We start from the raw sequence: 17,214 nt of genomic DNA, 5'->3' as shown, positions 1-17,214 counted from the left end.
TAGTGGAAAATGGTTTGTATTGTGTTCATAATACCCAAGCCATCAAGAAACTAACATCAAGCAACTTTAATGGAGTCCTGGAAATTACACTGTTGTAGCTTGAGAATCTTGGACAAGAAAACTGAGCACTGTTGTTAGCTACAACATATTCAGAATCAGAATAGTTAATTTTCCAAATTCTCCCTGTACTTTCCCTGTCTAGACCTTTCTCTTTTCTCCAAGGAGAGAGTTGATTGCTTTGCACCCACAACTACCTGTAAATTTGACCTAGGAGATTTGTCATCCGTTACAAGCATGTAAAGGAAATGAGCATATTACATAGTCATTTTCTGTTCTCTTAAACCACTTTCTTCCAGCGGAATGCCCAGACAAGACAGGAGAAAAGGGGTGGACACTTCAACATTAAGTATTGACCATGCAGTCTCACACAGTCTTAGACTGGAATGTTCCACTGGGAATCAGGGGCTGCTACAGCAATTGTAGGTCTCTAATACTCTGCAGAGTTCAAGGTAACTTGGGAGAAATGACAGGGCATGATTCTAGAATGCCATGCAAAGCAGAAAATGTGCAGTTATGTTTCTAACATAGTGTCATTGTGCTGGGAAGGAGGACCAGGTTAGGAATGTTAGATGAGCTGGTTCTGGCCAAAGATTAGTATAGAAGTCCAATAACTTTGTCAGAGCAGGTAGTCTATCAAAGGGGATGTCATCTGTGCAGCACATGCTTAAACAGAGAACCTTGCACAGCTTGGGGAAATGAGGGTATGATTATTCTTTAGGAAGTCAAACAAATGGGGACATCATTGACATCAGGAAAGAACACCAGTGCTCTCAAAGGCTTGGGCAAAATTTTAGGAATCGTTAAAGAAGAGCATGGCAGTGGGCAGAAGAAATAATGCAGCTTCATTAAGAAGACTGTGAAAGCCTGCCCATCACAGACTCTGACTTAGGCAGGCCACAGGACCACAAAGGACTGGCTGTTGGCAGCTGGACTTTGCCACACAAGGCATTGGAGGTTGGGATAAGGTTAAGTTTTAGGATGATCCCTGAAACAGAATGTTGTCTATGAACGGAAGCATAGTTCTTCCTAGGGTGAAATTTCCTTCCAGGCTCTGAATTAAGTACTGTAAAGATAAGGATGAATTTTCTTTAGAGGAAAGAAAAAAATAATAACTCATGCCGCCATAATCACAAGCAATAACTTGAAGACAGTAAACACCAAACACAATTCTAATTTCATTGCCCTTTGAAAATGAAACAATTTAAGTAGCAAAACAGAAACCTTTTCAAGCCATGAGGATTAGAAATGAGCTCATGTTTAAGTTCAGTTTTACAGCTTTTTTTAAAATGTGGGGCTTAAGAAAATTTAGTAGATTCAATAAAATCAAATATCCTAACCACCTGGTGTAATTAAACAAGTGAACCAATTGGTTAAAAAAAAAAATCTTAGATTTAGGCTGTGGTTGATATCTAGCCAAAACAGCTACAGATTTTCTGGCTCTGGAGTCTGGAATAAATATATGGGCTCAAACATAGATCCAGAAAAGTGTTGCTTAGAAGGTCAGTCCTTCACAGACTCACATTTCCATGCCTCCTAGGTTTATCTTATGAAGTATCTAGAGGAATAGAAATTCTACACATCTGCTGTGGGGGGGGGGGGGATCAAATCGAGGGGATGACAGGAAAACACATGGAGTTTTCAAATACTATGCCATTTTCTTCCCTGTCACTGGTATACACTGACCTACTGCACATAGTACATTTCCTTGTGGGGGAAGGATTAATAGAAGTCACCATAGATTCCCACACCCAGTGCTTATAAATAGTTTATAATTCCAAAACTCTGTTTCCTGTCAGTTAAAATGCCACCTGTCTCTTATGCACTCCATGAGTTTAATTTTAGCAATTGGTGTAGTGAGCAGATAAATTTTTAAAACAGTATTTTATAAATATAAAGATTCTTAAGTTCATTAAAAAGTGACTTTTCCTTCTCTAAACAGGCCTGTGGGTGACAGGGACACAAAGCCTCAGAGTACTGGTGTTTTAAACTTAAGGCTTTTACACAGTGTCATTTTGTCAGATGCACAGTTTCCATAGCAACCACTGCATCCTCTGATTGTAATAATATTTTTAAGATGCAGATACATTTCTTAAGGAAACACAGCTACCTCTCCAGGTGTATTTCTACCCCGATTCCAGCCTATTCCTAGGGATGCCATCAAAGATTATTTTCTTTTCTGTCCTACTAACTGATTTTATAGTTTTTGAAGCTGAACTTCAAATTTCTTTCAGGCAAGCATTTACTTTAAGCTTTTTACATGTGCTCGACTGCTTCACTGAGATACAATTAAAAATTCCCATTTTTTTTCTACAGTAGGAGGAGATGCTGATCACAGGGAAATCCACGAATCTGGAACATGACAAAGTATAAACCAAGTGCACTACATATAATTCAGACAAACACCTCCATCTCTCTGATCTTTTCTATTGTGTTCAGAATCCATTGTTCTGCTTTCTGTTGCCATTAGTTTCTCTTTCCTAGAAACTTTAATAAACAGCAACACTATGTGTTACAATTTGTTGTCTGTAGTCTTTAGTCTTTGGGAAGCATCCTGTTTGTCCTATGTATTGAGCCCTGGTAATAGTTTATCCCCACTCTTTGCATAGATAGCAGTTATAGGGATTTTGTTTGTTTTGATTTTTTATCCACTCATCTGATGATGGATATTATTCACTATTCTCAGTGTGGGTTATTACACATGAAGCAGTTACTACCATGCATGTGCATGCATTATTAGACATTTATATTCATACCTCCTGGATATTTCTTTAGAAACAAAAAATGTGTGAATCACGTGATAGATGTAGCTTAATATTTTAGGAGAATGGTTTGTTTGTTTTTTTTTTCTACATATCTGTTTTATTTTTCTCCGTATGGTAAATCCATTTTTTATTAGATACTCTTGGTATTTGCATTTGAAAAGTTACCCCCTTCGCCCGATGCACTACCATCCCCCTCCCCCTCTACTTGTCTTCACAAAGGTGCACAAACTCCCAATCATCCTCTCCATCTCAGTGCCCTGGCTGTCTCCCACATTAGAAAAATGTGCCCTCACTGGACCAAAGGCCTCTTCTCACATTGACGCCAGACACTGCTATCTTCAGCTACATATGCTACTGGAGCCATGGGCCTCTCAATGTGTGCTCAATAGTTGGTGTTCTAGTCCATAGGAGCTGCAGAAGATTTGGTTGGTCGACAATGTTGTTCTTCTAATGAGGCCACAATCCCCATCAAATCCTTCATCATGCCCCCTCCCAGAATCCTCACCGGGGTTCCCATGCTCAGTCTGATGGCTCAGTTAAGCATGCTTAGCTGCATGATTCTGGCAGAGCCCCTGAGGAGGCACCCCTATCTGGTTCCTGCCAGCAAGCACCTCCCAGCATCCGCTATCATGTTTGTGCCCAGTGTAGTCACATGTGGTGGATCCCCAGATGAGACAACCTCTGAATAATCTCCTCTTCGATCCCTGCTCTTCTATTTTACTTTGTATTTCTTCCTATGAGTGTTTTGTTCTCTCTTCTAAGACGGATAGAGTCTTCCACATTTCTGGCCTTCTTTCTCTTTGAACTTCATGAGTTCTGTGAATTGTTTCTTGGGTATTCAGTTTTCTGGAGCTAGTATCAGTGACTGCATACCATGTGTGTTCTTTTGTGACTGGGTTACCTCACTCAGGATGATATTCCCTAGTTCCATTTATTTGCCTAGGAATTTCATAAAGTCAATGTTTGTAATAGGTGAGTAGTATTCCATTGTGTAAATGTACCACACTTTCTGTATCTGTTCCTCTGTTGAAGGACATCTGGGTTCTTTACAGCTTCTGGCTATTATAAATAAGGCTGCTATGAACATAGTGGATCATGGGTCCTTGTTATATGTTGGACCATGTTTGGGGTATATACCTAGGAGTGGAATAGCTGGGTCTTCAGGTAGCACTATGTCCAATTTTCTAGGGAACTGCCAGATTGATTTCGAGTGGTTGTACCAGCTTACAACCCCACCAACAGTGGAGGAGTGTTCCTCTTTCTCCACATCCTAGACAACATCTGCTGTCACCTGAGTTTTTTATCTTAGCCATTCTGACTGGTGTGAGGTAAAATCTCAGGGTTGTTTTGATTTGCATTTCCCGATGACTAGGGATGTTGAGCATTTCTTTAGGTGCTTCTCAGCAGTTCAGTATTCCTCAATTGAGAGCTCTTTGTTTAGCTCTTGTCTTAGTTAAGGTTTCTATTCTTGCACAAAATATCATGACCAAGAAGCAAGTTGGGGAGGAAAGGGTTTATTCAGCTTACACTTCCACATTGCTGTTCATCACCAGAGAAAGTCAGGACTGGAACTCTAGCAGGAGCTGATGCAGAGGCCATGGAGGGATGTTGCTTACTGGCTTGCTTCCCCTGGCTTGCTCAGCATGTTTTCTTATAAAACCCAGGTCTACCAGCTCACTGGAGCCTAATTTTTTGAGTTCTTTCTATATATTGAATATTAGGCCTCTATCAGATGTGGGATTGGTAAAGATCCTTCCCCAGTCTGTTGGTTGCTATTTGTTTTCTTGACAGTGTCCTTAGCCTTACAGAAACTTTGCAATTTTATGAGGTCCCATTTATCTATTCTTGATTTTAGAGCATAAGCCATTAGTGTTCTGTTTGGGAAATTTTCCCCCGTGCCTATATTTTCTAACTTCTTCCCCACTTTCTCTTCTATTCATTTCAGTGTACCTGGTTTTATGTGGAGGTCTTTGATTCACTTGCACCTGAACCTTGTACAAGGAGATAAGAAAGGATCTATTTTCATTCTTCTGAAATCTGACTGCCAGTTGAACCAACACAATTTGATGATGAGGCTGTTCTTTTTCCACTGAATGTTTTTAGCTACTTTGTCAAAGATCAAGTGACCATAGGTGTGAGGGTTCATTTCTAGGTCATCAATTATGTTCCATTGATCCACGTGCCTTTCTCTGTACCAGTACCATGCGGTTTTTATCACAATTGCTTTGTAATATGGCTTGAGGTCAGAGATGGTAATTCCAGCAAAAGATTTTGTTTGTTTGTTTGTTTGTTTGTTTTTGTTTTGGGGAATAGATTTCCCTATCTTAGGTATTTTTGTTATTCCAGATGAATTTGCAAATTGCTCTTTGCAACTCTATGAAAAATTGGGTTGGAATTTTGATGGGGATTGCATTGAATCTGTAGATTGCTTTTGGTAAGATGTCCATTTTTTTCAATGTTGATCCTTCCAACCCATGAGCATGGGAGTTCTTTCCATCTTCTGTCTGTTAAATCACATTTATATTGGTAGGGTATGAAGATTTAATTTCTATCCTTCCCAACATTTGGTTCCTTTGTCACTCTAGCCCCATGTTTCTCAACCTGTGAGTCCTGACCCATTAAGGGAGTTGAAGTATCCTTTCACAGGGGGTCGCCTAAGATCATTGGGAAACACAGATTTTCATATTGCAATTCACACCAGTAGCAACATTATAGTTATGAAGTAGCAACAAAATAATGTCATGGCTCAGGTCACTACAACGTAAGGAACAGTATTAAAGAGTCTCAGCATTAGGAATGTTGAGACTCACTGCTTTAGCCATTCCAAAAGTTATGAACTGATATACTATAGTAATTGTAATTCTTTCCATATTGTAAACTAAAGTGAATAATCCATTGACTCGAATCTTTACATGCTACACACACACACACACACACACACACACACACACACACACACACACACATACCTGTGTGTTCTGCTGCCATGGCAAAACACAATAACTAAATCAACTTGTAGCAAAAAAAAAAAAAAAAAAAAAAAAAAAAAAAAAAAAAGAAAAGAAAAGTATGTCATGGGGATGAAAAAGTATGTCATGGGATGAAAGCTTTAGAGGGCAAATCTAGAATTTGTGACCATCGTGATATACAGATGGAAGCAGGCAGGCACACAGAGTGCCAGATCAGGAGGTGAGAAGTTACATTTGATCACAAGCATGAGAAAAAAAATGAGAAAAACAGACAGACAGACAGACACACACACATACACACACAGAGAGACATAAAGACAGAGAAACAGAGAGACAGAGACTGAGACAGAACTAGAAATGTTATGGGTTTTTTTTTTCATAAAATGTGAAAACCTTCCATAAGTGAAATGTCCTTTCCAACAGGGCTGTACCTCCTAATCTTTCCCAAACAATTCCATCAGCTAGGGCCCAAGTATTTATATATGTAAGCCTATGTAGAGCCATTATAATTCAAACTTTCATATGTAAAAATTCATATAAATGTATATGCATGTGTATATATGTGGATTCATCAATAGATTAATTCATTAATTATGGTTTTAATTATTATTTTACAATCAGCTCCTGTGGGTGCTATTAACATTCAAATTTCTGGAACATTTCAAATCTAAGCTGAGCTCAATTAATATTCCTCAGTCTGAAATCAATTATTTCTTAAATCAAGGAAGGCACCTCAGCTTTCTCTTGATTACTGTCTGTATTTAACTGTATGCTAAGCTAGTACAGACAGCTTGCCAGTAGATTCAGCATTAGTATAACGTGTAAGGAAAAGATGACGGGGCACCAGTGAAAGGAAAAGTCACTGAAAGGAAAAGTCACAGGGCACCAACATTGTGAAAGGATGACGATCCGAGTCATGGCACCAATGTTAGGGGAAGGATGAAGAGAGTGGGTGGCATATGGCCCATGAAGGTGTGGCCGAGGCCTGAGGGGAAGGGAGATGCCTCTGAGGGGCCCATGTTGGGAATCCCTTCCGTGAGGGACCAGCCACACAACAGTATAGTACGGAATAGAGTTTATTCAGGTCATGGGAGAGTTAAGAGGGTGGTAGAGACAGAGAGAGAGAGAGAAGTAGAGGAGTAGAGGCCGGCCATGAGCACGTGGGACAGAGGGGGAAGGGAAAGGGGAGAGCAAGGCTGCAAGAGCACAAGGGCAAGAGAGGCCAAGAGAGAGAGGAGGGGGCAAGCAGCTCCTTTTATAGTCTCAGGTCACTGGGGCGGAGCATACTTGGCCACTGCTGGGTAATTGAGGGGTGGGGTACACCTGCCTGTTGCTAGGTAACTGAGGGGTGGGGTTTACAGAATCCCAACACAAAGTACTAAAACAGGCACACAAGTAGGCCTGTTATAAGGCCATGATGGATGAAGAGGGGCTCATACACCCTGCCCATAACTGAGAAGTTATTTTGAGATGATTGGTGTTGGGGAATTTTGAGTTGTTTTCCTTCAGTGAAGTAGCAGCTAGTAAGATGCCAATAACCCAATAAATAGCACCATGCCCAAGCATTCATGAAATTAAATGTAGTGGATTATTTTTAAAAGATGTCAATGTAGGCGTAGATGTGTTGAAAAGAAATGTAAGAACTCCAGGAGGCATACATTCAGATGTGATAGAACACAGTTTTAGGCCCTTTATTCCTTTGAGGATATGGAAGCTAGAAACAAGGAGCTCATGGGTCAGGTCAGCTAGTCTGATACACAGAATAAACACAAACATACAAGGGACTTTGTCTCAAACAAGATGGAAGACAAGAACCAATACCCAAGGTTGCTGTCTGACCTCTACATATTTGTTATTGCATGTGTGCACTCACATTCACACACACACACACACACACACACACACACACACACACACACACAATTTCCCATACATGAATACATACCATACATCTACAGACAGGCAGGTAAAATATAACAAACACAAAGATAAAAAAAAAAAAAAAAACAATCTTTTAAAAGGGAAAAGTATAACCCAATGTGCCAGACTGTTCAATATGAATTGTTTTGAAAATTATGTCAGAAAATCACATTGTTTTTGTTTATAGAAATTTACTAAATCTAGTACACCATTAGAATAAAATAGAAACTTCTCTCATGCTACTTAATAATTAGTAAAATTAAGAAAATACTATTTAACAATATTTAAAGTTTTAAGGGTTAGAGGTACTTTAAAGACCTGGAATGTGCTAGCCAAACTATTCATCAACAGTACTATGGAACGGAAAATAATTAATACCCTACTTTATAGCTAAAGAAGCAGAGACATAAAGGTATGTGATTGTACACAGGCACACAGCTGGAGAGAAATACAGAGCACTGGGAACTTTACACGTTCACATCTCTTCTGACATCCATCTTAAAGGAACTACACTATTGCCCTTCTCTCTGTGTTCCCATAGTATAAATCTAGGAGTAATCTATAGGCAGTGCTTAAAAGTTAGACATTAAAAAGCTCAGCATACCCAAGAAACTATTCACAGACGTTATGAAGTTCAAAGAGAAGGCCAGAATGTAGATGCCTCAGTCCTTCTTAGAAGGGAGAACAAAACACTTATGGAAGGAAATAAAGGGACAAATAGAGGAGCAGGGATAGGAGAAAAGATCATCCAGAGACTGCCTTACCTGGGGACCCACCCAATATGCAGCCAGTAAACACAGGCACTGTTGCTGATGCAAAGTAGTGCTTACTGGTAGGGACCTGATATAAATGACTCCCCAGAGGCTCTGCTAGAGCCATAGGTATATAGATACGGATGCTTGCAGTTAACCATCAGACTGCACATGAGGACCCCAATGAAGGAGCTAGAGAAAAGACTAAAGGAGGTGAAAAGGGTCTGCAACCCTATAGGAAGAAAAAATTATCAACTAGCCAAACCCACCACAGCTCCTAGGGACAAAAACACCAACCAATGAGTTCTTATGGAGAGGCCAATGGCTCCAGGTGCATATGTAGCAGAGGATGGCATTGTCTTACATCAATGGGAGGAGAGGCCTTTGGTCCAGCAAAGTCTCATTTTCTCAGTGTAGAGGAATACCAAGGCACTGGGGTGGGAGAGGGTGGTTGTGAGAAGGAGCATCTTTATGGAGGCAGTGAGAGGAGGAGGGGGGATGGGATTGGGAGAGGGGGATGACATCTGAAATGTAAATGCAGAGAATATCCAATAATTTTTTTAAAGTAACTTGTCATTTCAATGAGCAACACAGACTGAAAATTTGAAAGGAATGCTGCATGCTTGTTATAAGAGTGCATCATCAAAGACGCTTCTCTCTCAGTCTAGAAGAATATGGATGTTTCCTAGGTCCCACTTCAGGCTTCCTTTCTACTTCCATGGTAGTGTCCGCTCTTCCCTTGGGGTTGCTGGTCTCCCTTGGTCTTCCTGATCATGTTCTGGGAATAAAACTGTGTAGCAGCCCTTGATCTTGGTTTTTTTTTCTTTTCCTCTGGGAAGGAAGCTTCTAATAGGGCATGAGCAAGTAACGTTGGCCCTCATATCTCTACAGTCTTTAAAAATTCCACCATGTTGAGCGTTTGAATGGTCCAAGAATGGCTGAATGGCTAATGAATGCCCGCATCAAGGTTGTCTCTACTAGTGGCTCCTCGATTTTTCCTCCCTTTCTGGTGAAAATAGACAACATTTGACAATTCTTTAAAAAAAAAAAAAAAAAAAAAAAAAGACAAGTCAAAACTTTTAAAACAATTATTTCATCATCAAATACATTCGTTTCATTTATTCCATGCGTGCATTACCTTTATTGGCAAGGGTAAGATCCAATGACCAGCAAGCTTTCCACGCTTCCGGTTCCTGAGCTGCATAGGCTGTTGCTGTGTCTTGTCAATATCCTTCCCCAGGAACACAGCCATAGCTCATTTACTGCCTCTCCAGCTTGAGTAATGTTGTTACGGGATCTGTTCTAAGAAATTCATGAGAGCGCTTTAGGGATTTACCCAGTAACTCCACATGGTTCTGGTTCAACATCTTAGATGCTAGGCTGCGTGAGAACTCTGCTGCCACGGTTGGTTTTCTCCCTGCTGCTGTTCTGCCTGGAATAATGTGACTATCCTCACGGTTCTGAGCAAAACGCTGAAAAGAAACGCCATGTTCAAAGCTTTCATCTTGGAGTAAAATGTAACAAGTTTAAATTAAACAAACAATGTTGTGTTTTGCCTTAACATAACCCCCATAGGAAAAACAACAATAACAATATCAACTAACAGGACACCTCAGACCTACCAGGGACTAAACCACTAACCAAAGAGTATACATGGGCTGGCCCATGGCTCCAGCTGCATACGTAGCAGAGGAATGCTTTATCTGGCATTAATGAGGGGGGGGGGATGCTTAGTCCTGTGGAGGCTTGATGCTCCAGAAAAGAAGGATGCTAGAAGGGTGAGGGGTGAGTGGGTGGGTGGGTGGGAGACGGAGCGTACACTTAGAGGCCAAGGAGAAGCAGGATGGGGTGGGGAGCTTTCAGAGGAGAGACCAGGACAACATTTAGCATGTAAATAAATAACATAATTAATTTTTTAAAAGGGATGGGGTTCTCAAAACACTACAAAAGAGGCGCAAATTGTACAGTCATTATCTATTTTTTCTGCTTTGTCTTTTATGGCATGGGAACCTTCTGCTGAATTACTGGATTTAGAAGACCCAGGCTTGCTTATATGTAATTGCATATATATGTATTTTTGTTTTTATTATAATGTTGCTTTTCAAAGGATGTTGTCTCAAGAGGCCCGTTGTAAAATTCCGAAGATGCTGCCAGTAATTAGGCAGCTGGGTGGCCTAGAAATTGTCTCTGTTACACTGCTGTTTTTTTTGCCAGTTTTCCCATCTTTCTTCTGGGAAATTAAGAAAAAAAAAAAAAAAGGAGAGCTTTTATTTTTTGTTGTTGTTACATAGTTATAAGAGCATGAATAAATCTTGCAGTTCTCTCTTTTTCTACTTTCCTTTATTTCTTTCCATTCTTCCTTTGCTTTATGGTTGACTCTCAAGGACATGTGCGATGGATGCTTATGTTCCAGTAGTGGATGTGTTCAAGGGACTGCACTCATGGATCCACACGCTTCCCACGGGCACACATGCTATCCACATGGGCTAATATATTGCCCATTAAAAGTCAACAGTTTTCAAGTTTTTCTATTTCTCATGGCAAATTGCTAGGGCGCAGGCTTCGGATGCGAGAAACAGCCTGGGGGACATGGAATCATTTCTGTTTTCTCTTTCTTAATCTCTGACATGGTCTTCTACTCCAACATGTTGTGAAGAACATCTTCAAACATGTTCATGTGTGTGTGTGTGTGTGTGTGTGTGTGTGTGTGTGTGTGTGTGTGTGGGAGAGAGAGAGAGAGAGAGAGAGAGAGAGAGAGAGAGAGAGAGAGATACAGAGAGAGAGACAGAGACAGAGACAGACAAAGACAAAGAGAGACAGAGGGAATTAGAGAGAGACTGACAGAGAAAGACAGAGAGAGAGGGATAGAGAGAATATGGTGTGTATTATATTTAATGACATAGGAATATTAAAAATTCATACTATGTAGAATGATTTTAAAAATTGTTTACCATCACTCGAATATTAGTACTCCCAAATATATGCCAGCATCCTCTACTGTACATTCTGGATAGCAAAAGCATGGTATCAGAAGTCATTGGGTTGAAAAGATTGAGAAGGACTTGTGCTGCCTTATTAGTCTGTGAGCACCACAGCACTGCCCCATGCATATGAGAAGCAAGAGTCTCAGGCACGATGTTAGAGGACAAAGTACAACAGAGAGGTACAGGTGGAAGTAGGACAGCCAACTAGGGAGCACCAGGGATGCACAGCCAGCCCACCAGAAACTGGAAGAAACAAGATAGAAATTCTTCCAGAGCCCCCAGGGAGAGGAGAAGCCTGTCAGTCCCTTGATCTTAGGCTACTGTCTCCCAGATCACAGAATGAATTCATTGCTTTGTTTTCAACTAACCAGATTGTGGTAATTTATTGCAGCAGCCGTGGGATACTAATGTGCTCAGTGAATTCATGAATCTGTCTGGCAGGGGTTTGGGCATGTGACAACATAGAATCCCAGACTCCAGCAGTGATGCAGAGGTGGACAGAAAGCACCTTAGTTCACATGGGGAATACAGTAAAGTTGGATCCGTACAAACACTGATTTGGCCTTAAAAAGAAAGGAAGTGATTACATCAGCAATACAGATGAGAGAAATAATTAAAATGAGTATTGTTTATGATCTGATAATTACGGATACTAAGGAATGTGGAGGGGAATTATAGTTCATAATATATAGAATGGGTGATTGCCATAGTTTGGTAAATGTAATGGGTATCAGATTGTCGGGAGCACGAACAACTACTTTGTACAATATGTTTGGGGGGGTAAAATATGTGGCTTTGGAGAAAATAGAAGGGATAAAAAGCAAAGGATATGACTCTGCTTATTTTAATTGGTTATATCTAGCTAAAATATGTATAAACATATAAACTCACAACTTGTCAAGGTTTGAATTACTGCCAATCTATCAGATTTCACATACTCAACTTTCTAAAATTCTTTCAGATTACTTTGTCTACGAGCATTCAATTAATTATAAAAACCTAGGATAAAATTCATTTATCTGACTATATTAGGCCTGTATGCACATGCTACATTATATATGCCGATCTGTTCAAGCTCTAGGGGGAGGGCTGTACAGTAGGCCTCTGGCTCCAGATATAGTCAGCATGTTCGTAGGAGCTGAATAACGTTGGAGCTTTGTCCATTTCTGGATGAAACCTCGAACTAATCAAGGAAAGAAGACAAAGGAGAAGAAATGAGTATTGGCCCATGGTAAATTACACTTAAAGGTAGGTTTATCCGTTTTTAGGTGCCTCAACTTCACCTTTATACTCTGAGTAATAATGTCTGTCTCTCAGGGTCAATCAATCTATGACATCTCTAGATGAAGAAATGACAGGTTCAATGCATAATGTGAAAAGGTCTAGAGTTGAAAGAAAATTAGCTCAAAATTAACAAACACCATTACTGGGATAACCTAGAGTAATTTTGAACCTCTATTCAGTTTGGTTTGTGGTGGTGATGATAGGTGTCCATTATTGAAGCAGGATCTTCATGCCCAGGCTGGCTGTGACTTTGACTTCTCCTTTCCCATGCACATATTGATAATGGATGTGTATCACTATACATTATTCCATGCTCCATTTCAAAGAGCTTTGGTCTGGGAAATGATTACTTAATTAACATCTTAATATTCTAATGTCTATAGGTTTCCTGTCTAAACAATTAACTACAATGGATTTGAGAAGCATTTGGATTTCATCCAAATAAATATTATAATAGGCCATTCATTGACTGAAAGAATAAGTAAATATCCCAAAGTGCTGATCTGTATTTTGACACACACACACATGCATTAGACATCATTGGTCACAATTCTCACTGGATTGCTTGGTCAGACTTTTAGGCTGTCATACATTGAATCAACCTTGAAGGTCTATTCATCTCTCAGGCAAAGCTCTACTTTAAAAATTAGGTAAAACTCTGATTTCCATGTCATCATTTGGGAATTCCAAAAAATATATATTAAATAAATCCTTTTGTTTTTGCTTTAACCAATTAACTGTCTTTTAAATGTAGGTTCTTTGTGGCTGAAGGGGAAATAGTGTTGCTGGTTTTAATAAAAGGAAATAAACCAGGGCATGAAGCTCGTACAGACTCTTGGAAGGAAAAAAACATTAGCCTTCAAAGTTGAATATAGAACTAGATCATTAAAAAGTAAAGACATTATAAGGGTTTCAGTTACCTTAACTGTGTTATACCTTGTCCATCTGTTCACCTTAAGTGATATCTGTCTGTGCAAAAAAAGACATGGTAAATGAAAGATTATGATGTTTGCAATGTATTAGAAATGAAGATATCATATCCATTATTTATACATAATTTTAAGTGTTTTTACTGTTATCATTGTCTTGTTTGGTTTGGCTTGATTTTAGTATTGACTATGGTTTCAGATGGGGTGCATTGTTTTCATGCTGTTCTACAAGAAAGTAGCATATACTTCCAAATGGCAGAATTGGCCACGGATAGATATCGCCATCTCTAAGCAAAGTCACAAACATTGAGGTGAAAACCAGTCCAGGACTCTAGTTTACTCAACATTGTTTTCAAACCAACAAACACAGCCACACTGAACCCCTCCTTGGCAGGAATCATCTAAAATGCCTTAACTTGAGATCTAAAATACTTTCTTGAGAATAAATAACGATTCAACCCTTGCAATTCCTTATTTCTGTTTCAGTCAATAGAACCAGTGACACAAGATAACAGTAACTGACCATATTTTCATAATCTATTTTACACTGTCAGTGTCATGTGTGTATGAATGACTCAAATTTCCAGACTTCCTGGACAAAGTAAAATAGCAGCTAAGATACATACCCAAAAGTGGAAGCTCTGTCTTATGCATATAGAGAAAAATCAAGATACACTAGTATATGGGATCTTTTTTAAATAATAGGTAAAAACTTACTTATTGCATTAAATAAATTCCACCCAAAGACATGTAAATTAATGTGTTGAATTCATACAAATTAGCATGTCGAGCATCAAGCACCTGAAAATATTCCATTTGTAATACCCCATCCCCACAAGACTCTCAAATGCAGTTAGGGTTTTTCAAATGCACTGCCTATCACTTTGTCTTTGTACCAGAAGCAAATTATTTCTTAAGTGCTAATTGGCAGTTGTGTAAAGATTCCACAGTGCCCCTATGCTAATTACATTGCCTGCAGAAGTCTCTGTCAGATTCTACCTCCAGCCAATAGTGTCAGAAAATCTGACAACAAATGTTATACTCAAAGTTTTCCACAAAGGGAAATACTGTACTACAAACATCTTCAAAATTTTAAATACAGTTTAGATGAGTCAAGTTAGACCTTCCCTAATGAGAGAGAGAGAGAGAGAGAGAGAGAGAGAGAGAGAGAGGAAATGGCTTTCACCTGAAGTGTTACATTTGTGGTCCACATAGTGAATACTTGAAATAACTTTAACCAATAAATTTAGTAGTGTGGCTTATTTATTGTCGAGTTAATTTGCTCTACTGCACCATTTTGTGTGGTTCTTTCTCACACAATTTATTCCAATCAGAGTGAAACTTGCTTGTATTAAAAAGAAAAAGTATATGTCTGACAGGTGATGGTTTGCCCCAAGGACTTGATTAAAGAAATAAATTTATAATTAGGAGGACTTAGTTAAGGTTCACAGGCTGATGTAGTGTGAAACCATGGGAAACTGGGAAGAAAGAATAGAAGCATTATGCATTTCATTGAGTGGTTTGCTGTTTACTAACTATGACTACAGGATGCTCATTTCCTCATACTTCTGATTACTCTCTGTGAAATAAGACCAGTATTTTCATTATGCATTTAAAAATTGACTATCATTTTAGTCATAAAGAGTAAAATATCAGCATTCTTCCTGCACTGTAATAATAATATCTATACTGTGAATTATTGTGGTCAGGATTAAACAAGTAAATGTACAGATATATTCAAGACAGTGATTGGAACCGGTTAAGCACATGGACAATATATTTATATATATGTAAATATATGTACATATATATAATTTTAAGTTATAAATTTTTTATATATTTATAACTCAGCTTATGAAAAGAGAAATAAACATTATATATTAGTTATTTCCATTTAGCATGCTGCTTCCCCAACTCAGAGTGCAACAAGAGCATCTTTCACCATTTCTCCATTATGTGACTGAGGTACCTGGTTAAAAGAATGGCTATCCTGTAAGAGGATCAAAAGAAAACTCTCAAGGAGCATGAGGGACAAGTCTTAGATCAGCAATTTTATTCCAGTGACTGGTCCTTCAGGTCAAAGTTAAAAAATTCAAGCAATAACATATAGTGTGGCCAAATGCCTGTTTAGTAGTAGGTCTGAGAAAGTCTAGTGGGCAAGGAAGACTCAAAAGCCACTTGTGTAAGAAATAAAAGATACCCTTCAATTTGTAATGCCTTTGACAAATCTCCTGCCTTATGACTAGGGGGATTTGAGCCTCCACAACCATCCCATCTCATAACAGAATGAAAGGAAAAGATGACGGGGCACCAATGAAAGGAAAAGTCGCTGAAAGGAAAAGTCACAGGGCACCAATTTTGTAAAAAGATGACATCCCAGGTTTTGGCACCAATGTAAGAAAAAGGATGAAGAGAGTGGGGGAGCATATGGCCCATGGAGGTGCAGCGAGGCCTGAGGGCAAAGGAGATACCTCTGTGGGGCCCATGTTGGGAATCTCTTCCCCTGAGGGACCAGCCACACAAAGGTATAGTACAGAATAGAGTTTATTCAGGTCGTGGGAGAGTTAAGAGTGTGGTAGAGGCAGAGAGAGAGAGAGAGAGAGAGAGAGAGAGAGAGAGAGAGAGAGAGAGAGAGAGAGAGACAGAGAGAGAGAGAAAAAGAGAGAGACAGACAGAGAGAGAGGGAGGGAGGGAGGGAGGGAGGGAGGGAGGGAGGCAGAGAGAGAGAGAGAGAGAGAGAGAGAGAGAGAGAGAGAGAGAGAGAGAGAGAGAGAGAGAAGAGAGAGTAGTAGAAGCCACCCATGAGCATGTGGAGGGAGAGGGGAGAAGGGAAGGGAAAGAGGAAGGATGTGGGGAGAGCATGGCTGCAAGAGGCCAAAAGGTCTAGAGAGGCAAAAGAAACAAGAGAGAGAGGAGGGGGCAAGCAGCCCCTTTTATAGTGTCAGGTCATTGGGGAAGAACATACCTGGCTACTGCCAGGTAACTGAGGGTTGGGATTTACAGAATCCCAACAATGGCCACTTGAGGTATGATTTTCCTTCTGAGCTCCAAGTTCATTTGAACTTCTCAGAAAATAGCTCAATGTTGCCTTTATGTTTACCCTGCAGAAATGTGAGCACTATTTACAGTTCTTATAAGATGTGATCTCCCTGGAGAAAGACAGATGTTGTCAGGATATGAATGTGATAAATTCCCTTGTTGTTCAACTGTAAATCCACAACAGTCCCTTCTAAGGAAATTGTCTTGAGCCCCACCATCTTCTCAAAGCCAGTGTTTCTTCACAAATAGCTCACTCAGATATCCCAAGCCTTTAAAAAATGACGACTTGCTCCTCTTATACACTTTCTAATTTCATCACATGCTCACCTCAATGTGTAGGGGATAGCAAGAAGAAATATTAAATATTACTTTGCCCAGACTTTACTGTCATCTAATTATTGTAAATTATGTGAACAGCTGTCACCATCATAAAGAAGTAGCAGATAGATTTTTATTTTATACTAAATGCCTTGATTATTGTTGTCAACCACATATATTACATATAAAGACATGGT

Source organism: Micromys minutus, assembly GCF_963924665.1.
Source record: "Micromys minutus genome assembly, chromosome: 26".
NCBI classification, from domain to species: Eukaryota; Metazoa; Chordata; class Mammalia; order Rodentia; family Muridae; genus Micromys; species Micromys minutus.
This window is presented reverse-complemented; position numbering follows the sequence as displayed.